This window comes from Myotis nattereri (assembly GCF_964212035.1).
Source record: "Myotis nattereri genome assembly, chromosome: 10".
NCBI classification, from domain to species: Eukaryota; Metazoa; Chordata; class Mammalia; order Chiroptera; family Vespertilionidae; genus Myotis; species Myotis nattereri.
This window is the reverse complement of record NC_138085.1, coordinates 72,548,820-72,575,720: the sequence shown is the minus strand read 5'-3', so window position 1 is coordinate 72,575,720 and position 26,901 is coordinate 72,548,820. Positions and strand designations below refer to the sequence as shown.

At 46.4% G+C, this 26,901-nt stretch overlaps 1 protein-coding gene across 4 annotated transcripts in view; it reads left to right on the top strand.

The window, feature by feature from the left end:
- Positions 1-26,901, top strand: part of MAPRE3 (microtubule associated protein RP/EB family member 3) — a 40,391-nt gene that overhangs the window by 6,363 nt on the left and 7,127 nt on the right. For 2 of the 4 annotated variants that reach the window (XM_081101003.1, XM_081101002.1), the window contains exon 2: positions 16,316-16,416. The exons of the other annotated variants lie outside the window; for them this stretch is intronic. The gene's annotated coding sequence lies outside the window, so the exon portion shown is untranslated. The remainder of the gene's footprint in view (positions 1-16,315; positions 16,417-26,901) is intronic. 4 annotated transcript variants of the gene reach the window in all.

Sequence of the window (26,901 nt, the reverse complement as noted above, 5' to 3'; positions counted from 1 at the left end):
TTTTTTTCCTGCAACTAATTTCTTTTTTTTAATCCTCAACCAAGAATATTTTTCCATTGATTTTTAGAGAGAGGGAAAGACAGAGAGAAATATCAATGTGAGAGAAACACATCGATTGGTTCCTTCTGCACACGCCCCGACCAGGGCCTGGGCTGGGGAGAAACCTGCAATCGAGGTACGTGCCCTTGACCGGAACTGAACCCGGGACCGAACCCAGGCCGATGCTCCATCCACTGAGCCAAACCGGCTAGGGTGCAACTATTGTCTATATATAGGAGATACGTACCACTGTGTGATACGTTTAAAGTAACTGGGCAAGAAACATAGCTTTAAACCTGCTCAGTAAATTTGACAGCATGTATCAAAAGCCTTGAAAGGACACATGTTCTTAGACCAGAAATTGTCATTCCAGGAATATTTAGAAATCAGCGGCGTATATAAAAATACTTGTATAAGGCCCTGGCTGGTGTGGTAAGTGGTTAGAGCAGCCGTGGGCAAACTACGGCCCGTTTGAAATGAATAAAACTAAAAAAAAAAAAAGACCGTACCCTTTTATGTAATGATGTTTACTTTGAATTTATATTAGTTCACACAAACACTCCATCCATGCTTTTGTTCCGGCCCTCCGGTCCAGTTTAAGAACCCATTGTGGCCCTCGAGTCAAAAAGTTTGCCCGCCCCTGGGTTAGAGCATTGGCCCAAGCACCACAAAGGGTCCCAGTCAGGGGCACGTACCTGACTTGTGGGTTCAATCCCCGGCCTGGTTCTGGGCAGGTGCAGGAGGGTGTGGGAGACAACCAATCGATACTTCTCTCTCTCCCCCCTCATACTCCCTCCCTCCTTTCCAGCTAGGGCTGATACCATTTATGTAAAGAAAAGTATGAAAAGATGCTAGAAGAGCATATTTCAAGCCATAAGTGATTATTATTAAGTAATGGGATTATAAGTGAATGTTTTTTCATAGTGCATTTCAGTGCTTTTCAAAATTTTCTGCGTTAAGCAATTATAAATTTTATTAAAATTTTTTTAAACCAGTGATTTGCAGACTCCATGTAATAGAGCAATCTCTAAGAAAATCACAAGGTATTAACTTTTTTATGATTGTTTTGTTTCACTATTGTCATGATTAATGGTAAACGCTTCTCAAAGGTGTTTCTTTGGAGAGCAACTTCATTTCCTTTTGGAGAGAGCGTGGCTGACGTAGTATTGTGTGGGTCTGTGAGTAAAAACAACCCAGAAACACCAAGTCCATCCATCCAAAGTCATCTATCATGACGCAAATGATATATAAAAAAATTTATGAACAGAAAGTGTCTTCAGATAGCTTATTTTGTCTCTTAACTTTTGCTGTTTAAACTTATCAGAATTTATCAGGTTTCAGTAAAACCCTGTATACCATAAGGCTGTTTTCGGTGGGATTTCCTTTCCCATTTCTTCAAATTCTCTGGATTCCCAGTGTCTCCGGGGCCTTATTTAAGACCATCTGAACTATCTGTTTTGAAAGACTGTGCCCAGGCCTGCTGCAGCCTCCCTCCTCCCTTGGCCCTTGGGTAGATCCTGACCAGCCATCAGCTCAGAGGCTCTGGTTCTTCCAGGGATAGAAAAGGTTGAGTGCCCACTAGTGACCACCTGATGGGCAGGAGCCCTCTGCAGGGGCAGGCTGGGCAGCTCCCTCTTTGCTACACCAGTTCCCTGGAGCTGCCGGTTGTGAAGGGAGGGCTGCCTGGCAGCTGTCCTCTCACCTCATCTTGCCCATCCACACACACATTGAACATTTCCTCAATGGCCCCGTCCAGTGGACTGATGCCTGCCTTCTACCAGTGGTGGAGTCTGCCAGCTCTGAGCACTGGGGATCTGGGACTTAGCGTTGAGGGCCATATGGCCTGTCACACACCTCAGCCTGAGCTGCAATTGATGTTTGTTAAGCAGAATTTGCCTTTTCTTCTAAATGGTTCTACTACCCAGACACCTGTCCCCAGTGGGGCGGAGGCCTTCCCTGCCTCCTGGGGTTATAGTGAGTAAGTCTTCAGGAATGGCTGCTGGAGACGTTCCACCGCTCCGAGAGAGTGATTGTCAGGGAAACATTCATCTTCTCTTGAGGGTGTTGTTATCCTAGTCACCTTGTAATTTAAATGGTGTTTCCTGACTGGTAAGAAATGACATCTTAGCTGCTCTGAGTCAGCGAGATCCTAGTTGGATTAATGTGTGTTGTGCCATGTGAAGGGGGCAGGCCTTGGACCTCTGGATGAAATGAAATATCCTTTCCCATAGGAGGAGTGTTTCACCGAAGGCTTATCTCCGGTGGTGTAATATGTACTGTGTAGCCAGACTTTTCTGCAGCACCAGACTCTTGGCAGTCAGCCGCTGCCCCCCCGCCCTCTTCCCTGAAGATTATTGCCACTTATCAGGGACTCTGATTTAGTCTCGGATTTGTTCTGATTTTAGATAGGCACTGTTCTCAGCCGAAAGCTCCAAGTGTTGGCATCCTCTTCACACCTGTACGTGACAGGACCGCTGCTAAGTACAGAGATGTGTTATGCGGGCCCAAAATAGCAAGGTGCAGTGTTTTAAACTTGACAAGACTTGTATTCTCCAGGAAGTATAGTTTCCAGGTTTATAGGTTATTCATGTAAATTTGCATATTGTCTTCACTATTGTCAGGCCTATTCTAAGTATCCTCTCAATAAGTACTCTCCAGTTCCTTTCTGTTTTGTATTAATAATCACTAGGGATGTAAGAGAAACTAAATTCAACCCCTGTCCACAAGGCGATGGTAGTCTGGTTTGGAAGATAAGATGGATACGTGGAATGATTAGTGTATGTGACATCAGATGTCAGTAATACATCTGTGGTGCTTTATTGTCTAGACATAGTCTTTGCCTTTAAGAAACTCAACTGATGTTCTGGCGAGTAAGTAGAACACAAAATGATATAAGTCACAACAACACAAGAGGATGGGAACTCCAGCAGCAATGAGAAGGGGTGCTTCGGCAGCCCAGAAGGAAGAGTGGCCGAGAGCCTATGGGAACCAGGAAGGCTTTCAGAGAGGGAGACACACTGGAGCGAGAGTACAAGGTGATGCAGAATCTTGCGCACCGGAGGCCAGGTAAATGCCTAAGGGAGTTCAGGCAAAAGAAATGAAAACAACAGTGTGTGGTGTGTGTCATTGGTACTGTAGAGTCTAACTCAAGAAGGATTCTGGGAAGAAAATAATTGCTGTGAACTGAAGTAATTGGGGGAAGTCACAAAGGTAGCAGAACCTGAGATTGCCCTGAAAATGAGTAGACAGGACCCCAGAGAGGGCCCTCCATGCGGTAAGGCACAGCATCCGCACAGGGACAGCGGGAATGGGTGTGAGGGCTGGAAGAAGGCCGCCCTTACCACACTGAGCGTGTGAGCCGGTTTTGAGTTTGGGAAAACATTGGTGACATTAACAGAAGTTGGGAAGTTGGAGATACAGTTTGAAGATGAGGTTAGTTTTAGACATGAAGATCTCGAGGTGACAATTAGAGACAGCCAAGTAGCTCGATCACATAGAACCAGAAGCTGAGGGTGAGGCAGGGATGGAGCGTTAGGTGTGGGAGTCAACAGCACAAAAGGGATGTCTTTCCTGGAAAGGGATCTCTCCAGAGGTCTTGGGTACCGAATACAAAGACCAGAGCGCCAAGTAATAAGCTTGGAGAATTGTCCATAATTAGGTGAAAAGTGAAGGGACGTGGGGAAGTTTGGATGGTTTAATCGCAAGGGAAGAGAAGATATTGAGAGCTTCAGTGCTACCAGTTTAACTAGACCTAAGGATTTATCTAGAAGAAAATCATGGTGATTGCTAACACTGTCAGTCCAGTAAAAACACTGCGATGGAAACCAGGCTGCATAGGGTTAAGGGGGAAACCAGATAAAGAGGAAAGAGAGGCAGTGGGGGGGTCACCAGACAACAGCAACAGGGAAGGGAAGAAAAATAGAAACCAGAGCAGTGGTATCAAATTTCTGTTACAAACAATTCTGTTTGTTGTCAGCAAACATATATAAAATTGTAATAAGTGCATAATATTTGTTTATATATATGTTTGTGTATTAAAATGTGCTTCATCTTCAGATTTCTCTATATCAGTGTAATTCATATATTTGTCACTCCAAATATCCTATTCCTTCTGTGGTATCCCATCATACTGATACTAAAGTATGGTTAACCATCAATCTATTATTGGGCAATTGGGGTATTTCAACATTTTGCAAGTGTAAATATCCCTGTTCTAAACATCACTGTACAAGTTGTTGTTTTCTTCTGTGGGTTATTTCTTCAGGAAATATCCCACGTGTGGAATTACAGAGGCAAAGGGCATACACAGTATTGTTGTTGTGTTTATTGAGATGCAGTAGACATGTGATATTGTGTTGGTTTCAGGTGTGCAGCATCAGGATTGGATATCTGTATATGCTGTGAAAAGATCACAATAAGTCTAGTTAACATCCATCACCACACAGTTACCAACTTCTTTTTCCTGTGATGAGAACTTTTAAGATTTATTCTCTTAACAACTTTCTAACTAGTATTGCTGACTGTGGTCACCATGATGTACATTATATCTCCAAGACTTACTTATTTCATAACTATAATTTATACCTTTTGACCACTTCACCCATTTCGCCCATGCCACCTCCCTACCGCCTACAGCCTCTGGCAACCGCCATTCTTTTTTCTGTATCTATGAGTTTGGTTTTGGGGGCTTTGTGGTTTTGGGTTAGTTGGTTGGTTTTAGATTCCACATATAAGTGAAATCATATGGTATTTGTCTTTCTCTGACTTATTTCATTTAGCATAATACCCTCAAGGTCTATCTATGTGGTCACAAATGTCAAGATTTTCTTCTTTTTATGGCTTTTTAGTATATATTATACTAATATAATATATGTATCATATCTTCTTTATCCATTCACCCATCAATGAACACTTGGGTTGCCTCGATGTTGTCGTCGTTAATAGGTTTATTATATATTGTTCTCTATGGTGATCCAAATAACTTACAATTAGAGTAAGAGTTTGGTATTGACTTGGGATGATTTCTGATAACAAGGAGAAAGGGAAAAAGACTTGAGGAAAATAATGCAGGTGCAGGAGAGAAAGGGAGCAAATGGGAATGGTCTTGATGCCAGGGAAGAGGTAACTTTGCAGGGGACGGCGAGGTCCCTGCCTCTGAGACTGGTGGGAGTGGGTGTGGCTTACCCCTGACTTGCAGTGTGAAGTACAGGGGGGATGGCTGGAGTTCCTGCTAAGAAAAGACCTTTCCACTTGCTGAGGTGGGGGTGAGGTCCTGAAGGCCTGAATGAACCACTGTGAGGAATGAGCCTGGGCGTATGCGAGATGAATAAAAGTCTTGTTGCGCAGGGGTGAGGGCTGCGTTGGACCCATGAATTCATAATGGGCTAAGTCTCTGAAGTCCTCCAGCCAGGAGAAGCAGCAGTGAGTAACAGAGCATCAGGGTGGGGGTGTTGCTTGGCAAGTTTGGGGCAGGGTTCCTGAGGAGGCAGAATTTAACATGGCCGTGAAGCCGCTGGCCCTGAGGTCAGAGGTGGGGGGAAGCTACAAATCCCAGGCAGGCGCTGGTTGTCAGTAGAATGAGGGGGCAGAGTAATTCATGACAGGCTCCAGTGAGAACAGAAAGCTGGGTTGGAGTATGAGGGATGTGCAATAAGGAGTTTATTGACAGAGAAAGAGTCTAATTTTAAAGTGTGGGAGAGGCTGTTCTGACTTGAATTGTTTATCTTTGTGTAATGTTTGGATTTTTTTTACATGGACATGTGTTACCAGTAACATCTTTAAACTAATCATTAAAGTCTCGGGGGTTGAGCTGTGCCTCTGGGGTGTGTCTGGATTGCTCCAGCCTGATGAAGGAGTGAAGGTGGAGGAGGATCAGAGTCTGGGTAAGGTGTCAGAACTGGGAGGTGCCTGCCTGTCAGCCAATGGCTGCCTGGTCTCAGCTTGTCACAGGGAGCCACACCTAACCAGTACCCCTGTCTGCCCGCACACCAGGAAGGTTAAAACAGAGGAGGCGACCTTCGGAGGCTTGACAGTCATCTTTTCAAGGTGCTGTTGTGGGTCTGGCTGTTTCCAACTCTGATCAGCTGCCCTCCTGAGCCAGTCCCCTGGCCTCTGTGAGTGGAGGTTCCTCCTCTGGGCAGAGAAAGCCCCTGGCCAGGAATGCAGTTCTGTGAGTGGAGTACGGGTTCCATCTCAGCTTCACTCACCCACTCCATGGGTGCTTCGTGCAGTGTACGAACTGAGCAACTGTAACAGCCCTGTTTCTCTCTCGCCTGTTTTGAAACTTGGCCTAAGGCTCCTGCCTCCGCTGACCCCTCTCCTTCTCAGGTCCTCCTAGATCATCCACTTTGCCCCTGACCCTGACTGACACCCTTGGTTGTGGCCTGTATCTCACTTGCGGGGTTCACATTACCTTCGTGCTGCACAACTGGAGCATTTACCAGCTAACCATGCACGCAGTTACAGGGGCTGATGGGGAACTGAGGAAGGTGGAAACACGTGGGAATCAGGTGGGGCATCAACATGGGGAGATGGGAAAGCCGGGCCAATACTCTGCATTCTTCCCAGGCCCTGCGGCTGAGTCTGAACCGTGCTGGGACATTTTGTAAATGGCTTTTCATTAAAGCCAGGACGAAGCTGGAGTGTGGCTCCCTGCCAGTCCCTACCGGGAAGGAACAAACAGCTTGCAGTACAGGCCTCAGGCCAGGGGGGTAGGAGCTAAGGTGCATTGTTTTGCATGAAGAATTAAATGGGCTCTTTGTAAACATAACCTCCTGCCATTGTTCTTTTCTCTTTTCTCCTAGTCAGGCTAGGTGAGAATAATTAGCCCTTGGCCCATAATCACTGAAACTGTGGGAAAGACTACCACTGATCGGCTGCAGTACTTTAAAGAACCTTGAGCTTGGAGTTTAGAGACCTGGGCTTGGAGTTATGTTGGACAGATCACATCTCTCCTTGATGCCCAGTTTCCTTTTCTGTAAAACGAGGAGTTTTTGTATATGCTGTCCCCTCTGCCTGGAATGTTGTTTCCTGGCCTTTTGGGGAGAATTCTTCTTAACCTCACATGTCATTCCCTCAGGGAAGTGTTCCATGACCTGCACCCTCGCTCACTCCAGGTTGGGACCCCTGTGACAGGGTTTTTCATATTTTGTATCACAGCCATTAGTTCGTGTGACATCAGTTTATTAGGTTGTAACCAGCATATTTTACATGAATAGACAAGAAAATATCAGAGTGCATTGCTCACAATAAGAGTAATAATTGTTTAATGAAACGTTTGTTTTATTATATATGTCTGTATGTGTTGTGTTTTGTGTGTGTGTGTGTATGTGTGTGTGTATATATATATATATATATATATATATATATATATATATGATTGTAATGTAAAATGTATTTTATACTAAAAGGTTGAAAGCTATTGCTTTCAAAACAGTCTAGCACTTAATGTGATTATAATTATATACTTATTTGTATGATTATTTTATTACTGATTATCCATTTCACTAGATAACAAGTTCGGTGAATCAGGGACCAAGATAGACTCATGCATTGATATAAGACCTAGAAATAGTTGAGGCTCAACAAATAATTGCTGGATGAGTGGATTGCTGAGGGGTATTTTGCTGTTGTCATCCTTAGCGAAGTGATTCCCAGGAGTAGACAGTGACTGCAATAATAGACTAAAAAGCCCTCACATCCATCACCAGTGGACAAGAGTACCAGGTTAGGAGTAGCTCTGGGAACCAGGAAGGCCCACACCAGCTCCTCTCAGAGGAAATGGGGGAGGAGGATACCATGACTCCTACCCTATTCATAGGCCTCACTTTGCCCTGGCTCACTGGTTAGAGTGTCGACCTGGGCACCAAAGGGTTGTAGATTCAATTCCTGGTCAGGGCATGTACCTAGGCTACAGGTTCGAACCCTGGCACATGTCCGGGCACATGTGGGAGGTGTCACATTCTCTCTCTCCCTCCCTTCCCCCGCCCCCCCCCCAACATCACCCCCTCCACTCTCTAAAAATCAATGGAAAAAATAGTCTCGGATAAGGATTAATAAAAAACAATAGGCCTCACTTGGGCAGAGTTAACTTTCCAATAAGTAGAGACAGGACTCAGAGACCAAACCCACCACATAATCTGTTCTTACTTAAAGAAGAAGTCGGCTTGTCTAGTGTAACCTCTTCCAAGGGCCCACATCCCACTCTCCTGGGTGTGGGCAACTAGATCCTGACCCAGGAGCCTGCTGGGTCCCACGTGGAGACACGAGAGCTCCCTGCAGCACCCCACCCTGACTGCCAGCACTTTCGGAGGCATCTTCTGAATCTAGCCAGCCTACCAACAGGTAGAATGAGGGCCCTGTGCCTTCCCAGATGTAACAAACCTCTGACTGTAGCCCCAAGAACTTCCCATGGCTGGAAGGCTCCATTAGCAAGACCCAGCCGGGCACTGCTGTGGCCCAGAGCCGTTCTCGGATGTTCCAAAGGTCATAGCTCAAGAGGACTTGTGCCTCTGGAGGGCATTGGAAACCCATTGATAACACAGGCTTTGGCGGGAGTATTTAAGAAGGTCTAATTTGCTCTGTTATCTTTAAAGCTCAGGTTGAAGTTTCTGCCAGCATCTGGTATTCTGTGGAAAGTATGTCGCTTGCAGCCTGGAGCAGATGACCTCTTTGGGAGGGATGAGGGAAATACTATTGTTTTAGAGCTCCCAGAACTATTAGCTGAAATATCTCAATTTATACATTGCTTTCAGCGTGCTCTTCTGGAATTGATAGTCCCTTCCAACAGCCTTCCAAAGAGGCAGCCTGTCAGCTTTTTGAGGGACGCTTTCCCATAAACTGGCTGCATTGGTTGTTGGGCAGGGAGGTGAACGGAGAGAAACAGCTGAGGAGCCTGTGCCTCCAGGTCATCCTTGAGCCGCAGCTGCCTCCCCTCTGGTCCCTCCTCGGAGGTGAGGACTTGGGGTTTGGAAAGAAAGTCCTGAAACTGCTGCAAAGTCCTCAGTCGTTCCACTCTTGAGAGTTTTTGCATCACTTGTCTCACTCTCACCCTAGTAATCCATACATCCTAATTTGCATCCATACATTAGCTTTCCCATGAATTTTTAAGAATTAGTCTCAAAACTCATATTTTCAGAGGAGCATTGTGTGTTTAACTAATGCCTCTAGTCTGTATAGTAGTCATCAAAAAACCCTTTTTTGGATAACAAATGTAAGTCAAAATTGCCTTTAAAAATACTTTTAAATTAAAACATTATGGAAGTGCATAAAGCAGAGAGTAGATTCTCTAGTGCCCCCCAAAGAGAATCACTGCCACTATTTTGTTGAATGTTTCAGCTTTTTCCTACTCACATACTAACATGTGATTTCTTTCTACAAACATGGGATCTTACTAGTTTTCATTTGGAGAAAAACTGGGTAATGTAGAAAAGAGTAAATGAGAACATAGCACCAAAGACTGGCTTGGGTGGACTTTAGTGCTGCCCAGTCCCAAAGCCACCCAAGGAAACATCTCAGTGTGTGCTAGTACGGCCATGCAGCATCAAGACCTCTTCTAGCTCTCTCCCCCAGATCGCCAGCCTACGCCCCTCATTCAGAAAACCAGTTGCCACCATTGCTGTTTACTACAGTGAACATTATTACTGCATTTTCTTCTAGTTTTTAACTAAATTAGAATCATATCCATTTAGGGTTTTTCCAGTACACGTTCAAGTCCCAGTACAAAACACGTGGAAAGCACTTCCCATTGCCCAGGTCACAGTATATTTGGTTGGGCTTTGTCCCTCATAGCACTGTTTCCAAGAGACTGAGATAGCGTGTCAGGGAAATTTGTTCTGAACTCAGCCCTGGGACATGCTTTCACTGGAGAATGCCTGGAGCCACCAGAAACAAGAAAAGGCAATGACCAGTTTCCCCCTAGGACCTTCAGAGGGAGTGCAGCCCTGCTGGCACCTTGGGTTTGAACTTCTGGCCTCCAGAACAGTGAGAGAATAAATGCCCATTTGGTAAGTCACCCGGTTGGTGGTAATTTATTAAAGCAGCCACCGGGACTGATACCGTGGGCTAAAGTCAAGGTGTCAGCAAGGCTGTTTCTTTTGGAGGACCCAGGAGAAATCTTCTCCCTGGCCTTTTCCAGCTTCTGGGGATGCCTGCGTCCCTGGCGCTGGCCTTGTATCACCCCACTCCCAGCCGCCATCATCACATCTTTCTGACCCTCTGCTTCCCTCTTGTAAGGATCCTTATACATTAAGCCCGCCCGGATAACCCAGGGTAGTTTTCCCACCACCGTTTTCCTTTACTTTAATTACATCTTCCAAGCCCCTTTTACCATTTAGGTAACTCATTCAGAGGTTCCAGGGATCGCAACATGGACATCTTTGGGGGCCTACCACAGTCTGTATAACCCTACCAGGTGTGGATAGGAACGGTGGATCTGTCCACCACATCCCCGTGTTCAAATAGATGCTAGCTCAGCCGTGGGCAAACTACGGCCCGCGGGCCGGATCCGGCCCGTTTGAAATGAATAAAACTAAAAAAAAAAAAAAAGACCGTACCTTTTATGTAATGATGTTTACTTTGAATTTACATTAGTTCACACAAACACTCCATCATGCTTTTGTTCCGGCCCTCCGGTCCAGTTTAAGAACCCATTGTGGCCCTCGAGTCAAAAAGTTTGCCCACCCCTGTGCTAGTCCTTGAAGCAGGAAAGGCAGTATCCAAGAGAACGCCTCTTTGGGCAGAGGTAGGGAACATGAGATGCATTACCCTCATAGGTTCTTCTAGGCAGAAAATGTCGACGGCCAAGGTCAGCTGTGCTAAAACGGTGGAGGTATGAATATGAGCGAGGCAAGGTCAAGTTCTCCCTTTAAGCTTTTGAGATGATGATGATGTTTATGGGGTGGGCAGTCTTGTACAGCACTCCCCTTTTGTGCTTATCAGACAGACTAAGCTGAATGGGCCTTTAAGTGCATTTCATGCAGCCATCAGTCATAAAGCTGGTGCCTGTGAAGACACAGCTCCCTGGGATGAGACAAAGGATGAGTCACAAAAAGTATACCTGGTCCTGGGATTGGAGGTAATGGGAGAGTTACAGGGCACATGGGAGATGTTATGGCTCCCTTCATAAAAGATGGAAGTGGTTCATGGGGTTGTTGGTGAGAAGTTGAAGAGCTACCATTGAAACATATTTCCATCAAAAGGCAAGAACTCAGGAGGGAGCGACCCAGTAATAGTTGTTCTTGAAGGCAGATGACATTGCTTGAGGCAGTTTGCATCTACATCACCGTCAAAAGCAGAGCTCCCGTCCTGCTTCTGCCCAACTCTAGCTCTGGGAAATAATCATTTCTTCCTCAGAAGTAAATAAAACGTCCTGCTTGGAGAGGATGGGAATGCATTAATTATTCATGTTTATTTTCATATTTACAGATGAAAGGCATGCTGACTTCAAAGAAGTAGAGTTGGGACTGGGAAAGAGAATTCATTCTCAACATTAACATTATCTGCTAGAGAACACTCATGCCTATTTTGGAAAAGTTTTTGATGGTTGAATATAAAGTTGGAGAATTTTAAAAAGAGATTTGACAGCCAATAAAGGGATCAGAGGAGAGTCCATTAGGACAGAAATGCCTGTGTTCCTAACCACTCAAACTCATTTCTAGGCCGAGGCATTAGACAAAGGTGTCCTGTGCGCTATGAAACATGAGATGCCATGGTGAATGCTTTGGAACCTTGCCAGATAATTAATGGCTTAATTCTGCTTCAGCTCCTCTTTTCATAACACCAAGACCTGAAACTGCAATTAAGGAATTTCACTTTAAAACAAGCAGCCTGTTGGATACTTGCTCTAGTTTAGAGGATAAAGCTTAAGGTAGGGGGCAAAAAAGAACCCACCAAACTGGGGCCACCTCTCTTGACAATTCTCCTCCCACATCCTAGGCAGGTGGGCCTGCTGGAGGCCAGGTTCCAACAACCAGGGCCACTGTTACCTGGGTGTCTCCTGGCCTGCTGGTCTGAGCCGCCGTGGTGATATGGCGCCGTGTCTTTCATGGGACCAGCACCCTAACTTGGTGGAAGGGAGGCTCCTCCTGGGTAATTTTTAATGCAAGGACATTCCAGCGTCTCAGCAGCCTGTGCTGGTGTGAGATACTATCTAGCTCAGTTTTTAAGTTTGCATGTATGATTATCAAGAAAGAACACTGCATACGTTTAGCTGCTTTTTGGATGGTAGCAAAGGGCAGCTCTCTCTGCAGAGATGCCCATGCCTTCCCCCACCCTACCCCCTAAGCATCTCTCTCTCTGTATCTTCTTTCCTGAGCCCATTTCTTCTGTGGCTCACTTCTTCCTCTGTGACTTTCTAAATAAACTTTCTCTTATATAAATAAATAAACAAACAAACAAATAAATGGTGGCAGAAGAAGCCAATTAACTAAGTGGTCATTAATAGCTATGAGACTTCATTGACATTTTTTCAGTATCCATATAGAAAGTCAGCATATCTATATATATAAAAGTCTAAGCGACCATTCGACCAGTAGCTGTGGCACACACTGACCACCAAGGGGCAGAAGTAAATAAAACATTCATAGCAGAAGTCTGACCAGTAGGTTAGGTTGCTGCTGGGGTCTGGCCAATCAGCACTGGGCAAGACGGGCTGGACATGCCCTGGACAAATCCGTGTACCGGGCTGATTTTGGCCAAACCCTGCAGGCCAGGCTGAGGGATCCCACCGGTGCACGATCAGGGCAGGGAGGGACCGCAGGAGGGCTCCAGGGCATGTCCGGCCAGGCTCGCCCAGTCCCAATCTAGGCCAATCGGGTCCAACCGGCCGGGGAGGGACCCCACTGGAGCATGAGTCCGTGCACCGGGCCTCTAGTTTCTTCATACTTGTCCTCTAAGTTGCTTTACTCTGTCACGACATTCTGGAATCCAGTGGGGTGGGGGGGGAGAATGAAGGTTGGAGATGAGGAAAAACTGCACGTACTAAGCCAGGACTTGGCTTGATGCTAGACAGGCCACTGATGGTTAATAGGGACAGGAGCAGGTAAATGGGAAATTGACATGGGTTCTTCTTTTTTTTTTTTAACATATTTTTATTGATTTCAGAGAGGAAGGAAGAGGGAGATAGAAACATTGGTTGCCTCCTGCATGCACTTCAACCAGGGCCAGGATGGAGCCTGCAACCTACATAGATGCCCTTGGCCGGAATTGAATCTGGGGCCCTTCAGTCTGCAGGCCGATGCTCTATCCACTAAGCCAAACCGGGTAGGGCGGTATGTGTTCTTTATAGCAGCGTGATCTCAAGTGTGGTCCTACAACTGACTCACCAGGAAAGCCTGTGAAAAATGCAGACTCCTGAGCCCCAGCCAGAACTGTCCCTTCCTGGGGGTGGGCTCACAGATCTGTGTTAGTGATGGATCAATCAGGTGATTCACGTGCACCCAAAATTCTGAGAACCTCAGCTCTAGAGAATGTTCCTTCTTGAGGTACGTGAGTGAAGGTCCTTGGCTTCAAAGGCTTTGTCCAAAGCCAAATGTGACCCTGCCACTCCTTAGCAGAAAAAGAATTCTGCCTTTCTCTTGTCCCCCCTGGACCTAGGAGAGAGTCGTACACTAGCTCAGCCCCACAGTGCGCTGCGAAGTCCCAGGCTGGTTCTTCATTCTTGCCGCCTACCGGGCAGACAGCTTCACCATCTCAACCTTTTCACAAACAGCTATGCAGTTACAGCGCTTGTCTCCCGAACTGACACAGAAGCGAAGCCTTGACATGAGCTGACTGTCTCTTTCATTCTTCGATGGTTTTTTCTTGTTTTTTAAATATTTTTATTCAGAGAGGAAGGGAAAGAGAGAGAGAAACATCAATGATGAGAGAGAATCATCGATCAGCTGCCTCTTGCACACTCTACACTGGGGACCGAGCCCGCAACCCGGGCATTTGCCCTGACCAGGAATCAAAATGTGACCTCCTGGTTCATAGGTCGACAATCACTGAGCCGCTCCAGCTGGGCTTGAAGTTGTTCTTGACACCCTTACAAGAAAAGGTTCTGCGGAATTTCTGGTGGCTATTTTGCAGAGCATCACGAAACACCCACTGAGCTCCAGAGCACCTGGGCAGCCCCTGCTTGGTTGTAGTCAACGAGAGAAGTAGCTTGTCTCTGCTGTGAGTTGGGCACTGTGTGGGCTCTTTTCCAAATGCTGCCTCGATTAATGAGGAAAGCGATGCAGTCTGTGTAATATCATGAACGGATGAAAGGCAGCCTTGAATTCTGTCTTCAGGTTCAGCGTTGACTCACCATGGTAGGAAAGTGAGCTCTCTGGGGCCTCTGTTTATCCTTCTGTAAACTGAGGTTGTTACCTGTTCTCATTGCCCAATCATGAGTTCAGTGTTGGGAATACTTTGAACTTCTCAGATGAAAGCTGGTGTAAAACTACAAAGTAAAGAGTTGGCGTAGAGGAGGATGCTGGAAGAATGAGATGGCTATGTGAGAGCAAGGTGTCAGGATGCTCTCCTCTGCTCCCGTGAGGGCTTTCGGGCCTCCCTGCGCCTTGCTGTGTGAGGGATGGTGTGACCGCACTGTCACAGAAGGAGCGGCAGCCTAGAGCAGTGGGTTAAGAGCAAAGACTTTGTGTCCAACTTACTGAATCAGAATCTCAAGGTAGGGGATGGAGCAGCTGCAGCTTTAAGAAATCCCCAGGGTGATTCTGTTGCACATCAAAGTTTGAAGAACAGCATGTCCTCACTAGACCGCTGATGGTCCCCAAAGAAGCTGTGTATTTCCACACCCTCTTACATGCTCTGCCTGTCCCCACCCCAAACCACCTTTTCCTCTCAGCCCTGCCCCCACGCATGCATCCCAAGCTTTTCTCTTGGCTTTGCTTACTACTAAAGGAACTCCAACTCTTCCTTCAAGGCCAGACCACATATCACCTTTGGCCCAAAACATCCCCTAACCTTTTCAGAGAAATTAATTATTCCTGGATACAAATGAAATCAAGGAGAATCAGAAAAGTAACCAGGATATTTTTAGGGGTGGGGGGGCAGTCACAGAATATTTACACTTTTCTTCTGTTCTTCTTTAAACTGTGGAACAAATATGTGTGTGTATAATTTGAATATGTATATTAAAAGATCTGAAGAATACACATACCTGATACCAGGAAATTTTGCTTTTTATTTTATATACTTCTATAATTACCAGAGAGTAATTGTTCAAATAATTGCCAGGGGCCTGGCCGGTGTGGCTCAGTGGTTGAACATCAACCCATGCACCAAAAGGTCGCTGGTTCAATTCCCAGTCAGGGCACATGCCTGGGTTGCAGGCTCGATCCTCAGAAGGGGGCATGCAGGAGGCAGCTGATCAGTGATTCTCTCTCATCATTGATGTTTCAATCTCTCCCTCTCCCTTCCTCTCTGAAATCAATAAAAATATATAAAAAAAATAATTACCAGGGAAGAATTGATTGATGTTGTAGCCCTTGTAGATGATGTTATCTTTGTATATCTCTCTCCACGGTTTAGCTGTGGGCTCCTTGATGGTGGGGGCCTTGTCCTGTTCATCTATCACCAGAGCCCAGCACCGCCCCTGACACCTGGTGGGTACACAGTGTATACTTACTGAATTTATGGGCTTTAAAACAGAGTCTGGGAGGCTTGGTGGGTCACTTCTGTGGACAGTCTGCTGCTGAGGCACCGCCTTCCCAGCACTTGGCATGTCATCCTAGTTGAAGGACAAAGCGGAACGGAAGTGACAGTGGTGATTGAACCAATGCTGCCCACAGCCTTGATCTCAAAATAAAGAGCTGAGGCGCTGTTAGTGAGGAGGGAACTTTGGGGGTAGCAACTGGGCACAAATGGCCTGTGGGTTGCTACTACTGTATTCGCTTTATTAAAAGTCACTGCAGCCCCATCAGGGTGCCTCGATTGATTGAAGTGTTATCCTGTACACCAAAAAGGTTGTGGGTTCAATTCCTAGTCTGTGGATTTGACCCCTGGTCAGGGTACATGAGGGAGGCAACTGATCAATGTTTCTCACATTGATGTTTCTCTCTCTCTCCCTCTCTCTCTCTCAAAAAAAAAAAATTAAACATATCCTCAGGTGAGAATGTTTTAAAAAATCACTATATAGTTATGATTCCTGTCTGCCTGCTCCAAAGTAACACCTACTTTTTCTTACAAACTGAATAAAACTCCCCATTCACTTTGTAGAGGCCTGCACAAATAAAAAATGGGTTCATTTTCACACAATTTCCTTAGTATCTCCTTTCTATCTCTGTCCCTCTAGAATCAGCCGTGGGCAAACTACGGCAACCTAGTACATGCCCGGAATTGAACCCAGGACCCTTCAGTCCACAGGCCGACGCTCTATCTACTAAGCCAAAGCAGGTAGGGCAAAACACATTTTAAAGTGATATTTTAGAGGGAAAAATACACTCGTTTTCACAGAGTAATGTTCTCAGATGATTGATTGATTGATTGATTGATTGATTTTAGAAAGTGAGAGAAACATCAGTGTGCTGCTCCACTCATCCATGCATTCACTGGTTGATTCCTGCATGTGCCCTGACCAGGAATGGAACCCATAACCTTGGCATATCAGGAGAATGTTCCAATGACCTGACCCACCAGGCCAGGGCAGATAGTTTTAAAAATAGTGACTTATTCTAGGAGTTGGGGATGGGTTATTTGAGGGCAGAGAAGACAGATCAGTCAACAGATAATTAAGCACCCACTTTGGGCCGTGCCTTGGAATTAAAAATACAAATATGAGACACTGCCCCAGCCCCTGAGCTCATGTTTTAATGTACTCTGCCGTGATCATTCAGGGCCTGTGGGTGTGACTCGCTGCCCAGTGAGGTGGTGTAGTTGAGGACCAGCTGGTGAGCCCTCTGCCCTTTTTCAGTCTAATGCTAATGTTTGCTGGACTTTAGAATTAGGGCAGTTCTGGCTCTTTATCCTACTACTATAGGCCCAGTGTGGTCCTGACCACTGGTTGGGTCTGAAAGATCATGTCTGTCAGGAAAGCCAGAACTACCAGTATAATGGGAGTCTTCAGAACCGTGCTTTCCTAAGAGGGGGGGTGGGGGGGCTCCCACAAGACAGAGACTTACTGAGATTAACTTAAAGGAATGCTTCCAGGATCCCCCAGGATTTGGCTGGAGCCCTAATCTTTGTGGGCGGGAGCTGTCCAACATTTCAGCATACTTTTGCATCTGCCCACTTTGAAAGAAATGTGATGATGGTCTGGCTGTTTTATTGTGTGCCCAGTTCTAAGGAAATTGACAAAGTTCAGAATCTAGCCTCTCATGTCTTTAGATTTGATATTTTTTAAAAAATATATTTTATTGATTTTTTACAGAGAGGAAGGGAGAGGGATATAGAGCTAGAAACATCGATGAGAGAGAAGCATCGATCAGCTGCCTTCCGCACACCCCCTACCGGGGATGTGCCTGCAACCAAGGTACATGCCCTTGACCGGACTCGAACCTGGGACCCTTCAGTCCGCAGGCCGATGCTCTATCCACTGAGCCAAACCAGTCAGGGCTAGATTTGATATTTTAATGATCAGCTCTCCTTAAGGTCACTGAGCCCTGAGAAAACCGACTTACATTTATTTGCTCAGGCACATTTGTACCAAAAAGTCAATTTAATAGAGCAAGGGATATACCTCTTCCCTATTTTGTGGTGTCTTGAAAATCAGAAAAGTAATCAGAGCTTGCTTTGCGAGCACAAAATCAGAGCAAATAGAGTTAAGAAATGATATGTCATCCACACCGTGGTCAAGCTTGATTAATTCTTCCCTCCACTAGAAGAGACACTGTCCTAGTGACCAGAATACCAATGTCTACTAAACAGAGCACCACTCCTTTGGACAATGTTAAAATTGCACTAGCATAGTTTTACTCCCCAGCCATCCTTTTTTCTATATTCCATAGTAAACACTTCCTCTGTTTATAATTACAACCAGGTGCTACGTCATGACACGTTACCATTTTTCCATGTGTGTAGCTTATTTTGCGCTGAAAATGGTGCTGCCTTGTGACATCCAGGAAGATATACTGGTCTTACTGTGTCTCCAAGTCACACTATCTATCACACATAAATACTGATTTGCGGGGACCAGCATACAATTTCTATAAGGCCAGATAGCAGATGTTTTATGTTTTGCAAGCCATACAGTCTCAGTCAAAACTAAGTCTGCTGTTGTAAATATGAAAGCAGCCATAGATAGACAATAGGTAAATGAGTGAGCATGTCTGTGTACCAATAAAACTTTATTTTTAAAAAGGCTCTGGCTCATAATTGCTGACCTCTGCTTAATTAGTCATAATCAGAGCAGGGGCTCTTATTCTTTCCTAATTTTGCTTAGTCCTCTTTTATCATAAATAGTCCCTTTTGTTCTAAAGTACCTCTCAACTTTGTTCATAGTGAAGGCTCCCTGAATTCACCACTATAATTCTAAGGTCTCCTTGGTGAAATCATGCCAGGACTTTCAAAATAAGGATAGACAATTGAGCTACATGCTCACCAGGAAGATGAATTCACAAATCTGGGTTAGCATAAATGAATGTAAGAAGCAAGAACCTGGCCTGCAGGGGCACAGACAGGGTTAGACTGAGACAAACCCAGAATTCTGGGAACAGTCCGTCCAAAGAGTGGCTTGTGCACCTGTGTCTTCTCGGTCCCCAGCCCCCGCCCAATGCCTGGACCTTCCAGCTACCAAACCCCTACCAGATTTGTGGTTCCAAGGAACAGGAAAATATGGAGAGATCTCGCCCAGAGCCAGACTCTCATGGACAAAGCAAGAACTGAGGAAAGTTCTCGTTGGGTTTTTTGTAGTCGCCAAAAACTGGAAGCCACCCAGTTGTCCTTCACTGAGCAAATGGATAAACTGGTACATTCATACTTGTACTATTGTTTGGAATATGACTCAGCAATAAAAAGAACTAATCCATGCAACAACTTGGATAGAACTCAAAGGTGTTATGCTGAGAGAGAAAAAGAAGCCACTCTCAAAAAGTTACTGTAAAAGGGGGTGGGAGCGGCCTGGGAGAGGTCAATGGGGGGGAAAGGAGACATATGTAATACTTTCAACAACAAAGAATTTAAATTTTAATTAAATACATAAAGTTACTGTATGGTTCCCTTTATATAATATTCTTAAAAGTACATAATTATAATGATGGAGAACTGATCTGTAGTTACCATGGGTTAGAGTGGGAGAAGGAGCATGGCTATACAGGGCTAGTGCCAGGGCGTTTCTTGGAAGTTACAGCAGTTCCGTGTCCTAGTAGGGTGGTGATTACATGAATCTATATACGATAAAATGTCATAGACTGTGCCCCCAAAAAAGTGCATTTAAAAGCTGATGAATTCCAAGTCAGGTCTGAAGCTTTAGTTAATAACGTGCCAATGTCAGCTCCCTGGTCTTAACAGTTGTTATGTAAGATGTCACCGGGGAAGCTGGAGGGAGATACGTGGGAATTCTTTGTCCTATTTTGCAATTGTGAGTCTAAAATTATTTCAAAATAGTTTACAAAAATATGGAGGGGCACTGCAAGCAGCACTTAGGACTCTCTTCAGTTTTTACTAGAAAAGATAAAGCCTCAAGAATTATAAATTCTATGCAGTTTCTAAGCACTATAATTTCATTTGCTGTAATTTGGATTTGGAAATTATGCTGTTATTTTAAATACAGAATTTTAAAACATATTTTTGGCCCTAGCTGGTTTGGCTCAGTGGATAGAACAGCGGCCTGTGGACTGAAGGGTCCCTGGTTTGATTTCAGTCAAGGGCACATGCCCGATCCCCAGTAGGAGGTGTGCAGGAGACAGCCAATCAGTGATTCTCTCTCATCGTTGATTTTTTTTTTCTCTCTCTCTCCCTCTCCTTTCTCCTCTGAAATCAATAAAAATATATTTTTTAAATTTTTTGTATTATTACAGCTATGTTGTATACATGAAAAAAAATTCCTTGGTGAGTTTTCCTCAGGATGAAATAGCTCCTGAACTCCTTACAGAGCTCCTGGCATGTGGCTTCCATATATATATATATATAATTTATTTCATTGATTTCAGAAAGGAAGGGAGAGAGAAAGAGAGAGAAAAACTTCAATGATGAAAGAGAATCACTGATCAGCTGCCTCCTGCACATTCCCCACTGGGGATCAAGCCTGAAACCCGGGCATGTGTCCCAACCAGGAATCGAACCGTGACCTCCTGGTTCATAGGTCGATGCTCAACCACTGAGCCACCCCGGCTGGGCTCCGTCTACCTTTTTAACTGCATCTCCTTTTGTCCCCAACATTCATTCTGGGGTGAACTATTTGTAGTTCTCTTCCTCCTCCAAGTCCATTCCTCTTTCCTCTTGAATCTTAATTTGCTTGATAAGCTTCTCCCTCCAGACCAAACTCCAACTACAAAGCCTTCCCTGACCCAGGAAGCCGCATGCCATTCCTGCGTCGGGGGCTGCAGTGTAACGTGTCGCCCTTTAGTTATTGTCTTCACTTGTCTAGTTCCAGCCCTAGTCGGTGAATTCCTCAAGGGCCCAGACTGGGTCTCATTCCTTCTTACAGGCCGCATGCCTGGCTCAGTGCCTGGAACACACACTCCAAAACATGAGTGAGCGTGTGTTAAAGTCTCTTAAATTCTTTAGTAATAATTTTTTCTATTCTACCCTATCTTAATAGAGTAAAGTTTTTCAAAAGAAAAATTTCAAAGATCTAAAGAGATTCTGATTAACCACAGAATAGTAAATGAATGTTTAAAACATTCAGTCTAGTTAAGGCATTATATTTAAATCTTTTCCCATTCTTTCTTTTTCTTCATTACACAGTGTTGTAGGAAGATTTAGAAAGACCGTGAGGTTTACTCACGAGCCTGCTTGGACAGAGGAGATCTAGAACTTAGGGATAGGATCTGGATTCTAAAGAGGAGGCCTGGGGTGTCAAGAGAAAGAACACACGCCTATGTTACATCTGTGTATCACTTCCAAGTTTTACTAAAAGACGTAAGGTGTTCTCCACCTTGCAGGCAGGCACTCTCCAAACCACCTGCCGTGCTGCAGGAGGCACTCCTGACTTCCCTCCTCAGCGCCCGCATGACCTGGACTCCATAACTCTCTGCAGGTCTAGCTTCTGTCCTCAGCCTCCAGCAAGTGACTCAGTGTCTCTTCATTTGTTCTTGCACAATCTAATGACCATTTCTCCATCTCAGGTCTGGTAACTTCATTAAACAGAGTAGGTAACCTCCTCTTGAGACTGGTCCCTCCCTGGGCTCCTGAGACACCACTGCCTCTCCACCTCCTCTCCTGATCGCATCCCCTGACATTCCTCTAAGATTTAATCATTGGTTTCATGCTCATTTTTAAAAATAAAAGTGATAATAAACATGTTTCCCATGTCCCAGATTTCCTACTTTCTCTTCACGGCTTCCTGACATTCTGTTATCTCTAAAGGCCCAAATTAGGAGCCACTTCCCCAGAAGCCATCTCGCTACTGAGCCCCCCTCATCCTTTATATTCTCCTGGAGCACTGATAAGCCACATGTACTTTCACCAGTTAGTACCTCATATATTCTGGCCTGTGGGGCCTCTTGTTTTATGAATTACTCTTCTTTCTTCAACCAAACAAAGGCTCTTTAAGGACAAGACCTATGCCTTAAAATGGTCCCGTGTCCTCGTGGTGCCTCATGGCGTGGTTAGCACATTGTGTCGGTGGCCAATAAACACTTGCTGATGGCGATGAGAGGAATGCTGCAATTGGGAGAGAGAAATATAAAGAAAACCTTTGAAATGTCCTTTCCCGCCCTGGCCGGTTTGGCTCAGTGGATGGAACGTCGGCCTGCGGACTCAAGGGTCCTAGGTTCGATTCTGGTCGAGGGAATGTATCTTGGTTGCGGGCACATCCCCAGTGGGGAGTGTGCAGGAGGCGGCTGATGGATGTTTCTCTCTCATCGATGTTTCTAACTCTCTATCCCTCTCCCTTCCTCTCTGTAAAAAATCAATAAAATTTAAAAAAATTTTTAAAAAGAAATGTCCTTTCCCTTCTCGTAATGCTCAAGGGCCTAAATCAGAGCGAGTTATGCACTGGAACTGTGCAAAATCGAATTGCTCTTCCTAGCACAGTGTGATGGTCTGGAAAGAGCATAGGGCTTGGGTTCAGGGGCCTGGGTTCATGCTCTGGCCTGCCAGTGGTTGATCTTGAGCTTGAGCAAGTCTCTTAATTCCAGAGCCTTCACTTCCTCATATTCAAAACTGAGATAACATCTAAGGCTTTCTGGAGACAAATGCTATAATCCAGAGTGGCATTGGCGGTGGGGATTTCAGGCACCATGTGGACCAGGAGAGAAGCTGTTTGAAGTTAGGCAAGCCTTCTGGGACCCCTCCCATGCACGCCCCCACTGCGGGGCCCACTGTCTCCTGCAGGGCCGGCAGGGAGGGTAGAGTTCTGGGGTGTTCAGAAGGACATGCATTCTGTGTGAGAGAGAACAGAGAATCTAACACCGAACATGGTCACGTTTGTTCTGGACATCATCAGAATAGACTTGCTAGTGGAAAGGTTAAGGGGTTGTATGAGCAGTCTGTCAAAAAGGCAAGGAAATAAAGTGAGGATTCTGAGAGGGATTGGCTGTGAGTGGGAGGAGCTATGAGAGCAGAGAAGGGCTGAGCCTGGGTCAAGGAAAAGTAGGCTGAGCAGCGATGAATCCAGGTGCTCCAGAGGAGGGCGAGCATAGCACTGTGCGTGATGACAGCTGTGAGCCGGACAGGCTGAAGGAGCGTCATTCTAAAGGAAAATAGAGTGGCATGTGCCTCAGAGGAGCAAGCGTGCTTTGGAAGCGCGCAGCGTCCTGAAGGAAACAGCAGGCTCGTTAGGGCTATAGAAACGAATGTTCTCTCAGCATGGCACAGCCTTGTTCCCTCTCTCCTCAGGCTAGCCATAGATGGGCCAGCAACCACCCCCCAGAGCAGGCACGGGAGAGGGGCTCCCCCACCCTGTGGGGGTGCACAGAGCTGGGCTGAGAGGCAGTCCTGACCCGGGAGTCCTCCCAGCAGGTTAACAAGTTCTGTTCTCAGAACCGTCCTAAAGCCCTGCTCTGAGGAGCCTGGCAGCACCTTGTAGTTCCTCTCTTACTTGCCTCAGAGGAAGAGCTGTTTTCAATCTCTTGCCGAGCATCCAGAGGCTTCGAGCTGCATCTGGATGTGCAGCCAGAGAGTGCAGCAAGTGTTCCACTCTCCTCCCTTCTCCTCAGGGCACCAAACAAGAAATGAGGCCACATAACCATCCTTTCTGCGCCTCCCTATCACCTGAAACCCCACACTGTGCTTTAACCTCTCCCATCCATTCATCCATTCATTCATTTCAACAAATATTTACTGAGCAGCTATTATGTACAGGGCCTTGAGCCAGTGCTAGTTAAAGAAATGGGCTGCATAACTCCAAAGTGTTGGTCTGTCTTTGCGGCCACACCCAAAAGCCAAGCCTGTCCTACTCTCCCTGCTCAGGACCCCAGCAGAGGTCTGTGGGGAGTGTGTTCAGGGTGCGGGAAAGAATGTGAGTCAGATACGCTAGTCATTCTCTGCCTGCTGTACAGGTTGCTCAGTCCCCAAAGTCAGGGTGGTGTTGAGCCTCTGGTTCCCATGGACAGGGTCCCTCATTGACCTCCCAGCACCCCCGTGCTCAGTAGTTGTCATCGCTCTGAGTCTCAGACCTGAACACTGGGCTTGGAGATGTCAAACCACTTACTCAAGGTCTCCCAGGCCGTGAGCGGCAGAGCCTGCAGCCAGCCAAGCCACCTCTTCTGCCAGGACACCTCGCTTCACCCAGGCACGGCTTCCAGGAGGCTGCTGCTGGTCGCCTTGGGTCGATGGACGCTCTCATCCTGGAGCCCGTTGACTTACGCAGATGTTTGAGGAACTGGAAGATCTCCAGCAGAGAACCTTTAGGAAGAACGGCTTACCGGTCTCTCTGCCCACCTGGATGGACCTCCTGAAATGGGTTAATGGTAGCAAGTGATGAGTTCTGTTTACTCCCCTCCTGGGTTTCCGCTAACGCTTTGAGATGGAGACAGAGCAGTCTGGCCAGAACTCCCCAAAGGTCTCCTTCCCTGGACAGCAGCTACAAGGGGTCTGGCAGCAGCATCCAAACCAACTTGGAGGAAGCCTCGTTAGGAGTTCAGATCATCGTTCAGCAGGTCACGTCCGGGACTCCAGCGGCTGGGGCCTCAGTGGGATTCAGGGTCTTAAGGAAGAGCTACATGACCTAAAAGTGTTCTGAGAACAGAACCCTGGAGAAGCTCCAGTCCTCGTCTGAACCTTCACCGTCCAGCTCCCAGTCCTGATCGGCTGTGTGGGCACATACTGGTTCCCTGGCAGTCCGGACTACTCCACCTGCCCCATCTCTACCTTTGACTAATTCTGCTCTGAGAGGTCGAGCCTCCCTATGAGCCAGGTCTTTGCTCAGCCATGAAAAGAAGGTGATTGGCTGGGTCTGCCAGGGCTTTGTGACCCGCTAGCCAGGCTCCCCCAGTCCCTCAGCACCCTTCATCCCTGCCTGCACATATTGCCTCCATGTAACCCCAGAATAACCTTGATGTCTGATCCCAGGGGGCAAGGGAGAGCAATATCGCAGATTTTCCAAACAGGTGACTTCAGCTCCCCTGGGCCTGGACGGAAGGGGTAGCCCAGTGACAATGGGCATAGCCCCATGCCAGGAGCAGGAAACGTTTGGCAGGCTCCGCAGAGTTCTCTCTCTTCTGATCCCACAGCATCTGTTCCAGTTTTCCTGGCCGGTAGGATGGCATCTACAAAGCAGAATCTAAGAAAAATCTGGAGTTGGGGAGGTATCGTGGTCACAGGCCAACCTTCAGGAAGCCCAAGTGGCTCTTTCCAGGCTGAAGGGGCAGAGAAAAGCACAGTGTGTAGTCCCCCCTGGACTGGCACCTTGGACACCCAAAGCTGATGTGCATTGGGCACCTGCTTCTCAAACAAGTGCCTTGATTTCTCGCTGCCTGCCCAGTAACGCTGATAACACTCGCCTGGTGCTTACTGGGTGCCAGGCTCTGCTCAGCACTTTGTATGCATGGCTCAGTTAATCTTCATATCAGCTCTAGGAGGTGGCAACTGTTACTGTTCCCATTTTATAGATGAGGAAACCGAGGCCCCGTGTCAAACAGCTAGGACTGGGTAGGGCCAGGATTGAAACTCAAGTGGTCTGACTGGAGACCCAGTATTCTTTAAGCAGCATCCTCCAGAGCAGGGGTGGGCAAACTTTCTGACTCGCGGGCCACAATGGGTTCTTAAACTGGACCGGAGGGCCGGAACAAAAGCATGGATGGAGTGTTTGTGTGAACTAATATAAATTCAAAGTAAACATCATTACCTAAAAGGGTACAGTCTTTTTTTTTTTTTTAGTTTTATTCATTTCAAACGGGCCGGATCCGGCTTGTGGGCCATAGTTTGCCCACGGCTGCCCTAGAGCCTGCTGGCAGCACGCCCAGCACCCACTGCAGGAGGGAAAGACCTGGTTTGTCTTTCATTGTCACGCTGGGCAGAGGGTAGAGGCCTGGGAATGTCAGAGGGGTCCTCTAGGGACCAGAGAATTAAAGAAGACTGTGGGGCCCTGAATTATCTTCAAGATATATTTGTAGAAGACAGATTTCCACTGAAGACTGAAAAACAAAAAGCCAAAATTAGATTTGGTCTGGTGACAAGGTTCTTAAATATTACATGTGAAATTTCAGAATTATGCAGACTTGGTTATGCTTTAGGAATATAAAGACCTAGATCTATGTGCAGTCCTACGTGTCTGGGAAGGAACTGGATGATCTCTCAAAACTCTTCCGGCTGTGGGATGAGATTTGGTCAAGATGACCATTTGCAAGGCCTCAGGCAGAATGACCGTCCGCTCCACCCCTCCTGATGAGAGCTAACACAGCCTTTCTGTCAGTCAATGCATCGTGACCCTAGCTTAGGAAATGATTTAGCAAAATCACCAGATTAAACCTCCTCAACCTTTCTGTCCCATGACTGCACCCCTGGGAGCAGGAGTCCAGACCCTGCAGAGCAGGCTTTCCCCAAGGTCACGTCCTCTGTCTAATCCTGAACCGTATTTCAAGGGCCCTAGAGGATGACATGTCAACCAAATTGGGGTTGTTTCTTGTGGCAGTCACCATGTCCCAAAGAATATGGTAGAAACATGGGGACTGGGTTGGAAGACCCCACTATTTAGCCCTCGAACAGAGCCTCCCCTCTCTGGGAAGCCCTTGCCAAGGAGTATGTTAACTTTAGAGTTTTCTCAGACTATGTCTCTACTCTAATGGGAGGCGACTGGTCTTCTTAGGGCCAAATGCTTGAGCAAATGCTTTATATACCTCTGCCCCCAGAAGCTGGTCTGGTTTGAGTCTAGGCCTGAGTCAGCCCCAAATAAAAAAAAGTTGGACCTGTGGATGAGTTAACATGTGACTTTGGGGAATAGGGAAGTTGGGTTAGTTTAGTCCCGAATCTTAGAGCAGACCCAATCCTAAGCCATTCCAGTTGGTCCAGCCCTTCTTAGAGCTTCCCAGGAAGAAGCACTCCATCACCCCCCCTGCCCTGGCACTACCAACTTTTGACCCAAACAGGCTCCTCGGTGGGGAACCAGATCAAATTTAGGGGCCCTCCTTTTCTAAATGAAGCTAGGGAGAGGTGGGTTGGAGGATGAGGAAACATTAAAGGAGTCTTTGCTCAGGACCTGGGTGCCACCTGCTGGCCATAATTTAGTTGTACTGTATTTACAGGGCCAAATCTGTAAGATTTGGAGAGGGAAATTAAGAGGGCATCCGGCCGTCCCTGTCATATGAGGGGTAAGGGAACTGCTTTCTTGGTGACCTTTGA